Genomic DNA, 1757 nt, shown 5'->3' with positions numbered 1-1757 from the left:
TGATTTTCGGTTTCTTCTTGACTCAGTCTTGAAATATTGTGTTTCCAGGAACGCAACTGTTCCAGATTGTCCAATTTGTTGGCATATAATTGCTCATAGTATTTTCTTATAATCCTTCATATTTCTGTGGAGTCAGTTGTCATTTCTCCTCTTTTATTTCTGATTTTATTTTTTTGGGTCCTCTCTTTTTTCTTGATGAGTCTGGTTAAAGGTTTATCAATTTTGTTTATCTTTTCAAAGAACCAGCTCTTAGTTTCATTGATCTTTTGTGTTGTTTTTTTCAGATTCTATTTCATTTATTTCCACTCTGATCTTTATTATTTCCCTCCTTCTACCCATTTGAGTTTTGTTTGCTCTTCTTTTTCTAGTCCTTTTAGGTATGAAGTTAGATTGTTTATTTGAGCTTTTTCTTGTTTCTTGAGGTAGGCCTGTATTGCTATGAATCTCCCTCTTAGGACTGCCTTTGCTGTGTCCCAGAGATTTTGAGTCGTGTTTTCATTTTCATTTGTCTCTAGGTGTCTTTTGATTTCTTCCTTGATCTCATTGTTAACCCATTCATTGTTTAGTAGCATGTTGTTTAGACTCCGTGTGTTTGTGTGTTTTTCAGTCTTTTTTCTTGTAATTGATTTCTAGTTTATACCATTGTGGTCAGAGATGCTTGATGAGATTTCAATCTTCTTAAATTTACTGAGACTTGTTTTGTGGCCTAACATGTGGACTATCCTGGAAAATGTTCCATGTGCGCTTGAGAAGAATATATATTCTGCTACTTTGGGGTGAAATGCTCTAAAAATATCAGTTAAATCCATCTGGTCTGTGTATCACTTAAGGCTGCTGTTTCTTTATTGATCTTCTGTCTGGAAGATCTGTCCATTGGTATCAATGGGGTGTTAAAGTCTCCTACTATGACTATTACAGTAGATCTCTCCCTGTATGCCTGCCAATATTTGTTTTATATATTTAGGAGCTCGTATGTTGGGTACATAAATATTTACTAGGGTTATGTCCTCTTGTTGGATTGATCCCTTTATCACTGTGTAATGTCCTTCTTTATCTCTATCCTAGTCTTTGTTTTAAAGTCTATTTTGTCTGATATAAATATTGCTATCCCAGCTTTTTTTTTTCATTTCCATTTGTATGAAATATCTTTTTCTATCTCTTTACTTTCAGTCTGTGCATCTTTTGATCTGAAGTGGGTTGCTTGAAGATGGCATATGCATGGATCTTGTTTTCTTATCCATTCAGCTACTTTATGTCTTTTACTTAGAGCATTTAATCTGTTTACATTTAAAGTGATTATTCATATTTATGGGTTCCCCCCACCCCACTTCTTTTTACAGAAGTCCCCGTAACATTTCTTGTGGTGGTAAATTCCATTAGCTTTTTCCTGTCTGGGAAGCTGTTTATCTCATCTTAAGTTTTAATTGATAGCCATGCTGGATAGAGTCGTCTTGATTATAGGTCCTTGCTTTTCACCACTTTGAATATTTCCTGCCAATCCCTTCTGGACTGCAAAGTTTCTGTTGAGAAATAAGCTGACATTCTTATGAGTGTTACCTTGCAAGTAACTAGCTGCCTTTCTCTTGCTGCTTTTAGGAATCTCTTTTCTTTAACCTTTGCCATTTTAATGATGCTGTATCTTGTGTGGGTCTTTTGGAGTTCATCTTGTTTGGGACTCTCTGTGCTTCCTAGACTTGTATGTTTATTTCCTTTACCAGGTTAGGGAGGTTTTCAGTCATTATTTCCTCAAATAGGTT

The sequence above is a fragment of the Pteropus vampyrus genome, unplaced genomic scaffold (genome assembly GCF_000151845.1).
Source record: "Pteropus vampyrus isolate Shadow unplaced genomic scaffold, Pvam_2.0 Scaffold10, whole genome shotgun sequence".
Taxonomy (NCBI): domain Eukaryota; kingdom Metazoa; phylum Chordata; class Mammalia; order Chiroptera; family Pteropodidae; genus Pteropus; species Pteropus vampyrus.
This window is presented reverse-complemented; position numbering follows the sequence as displayed.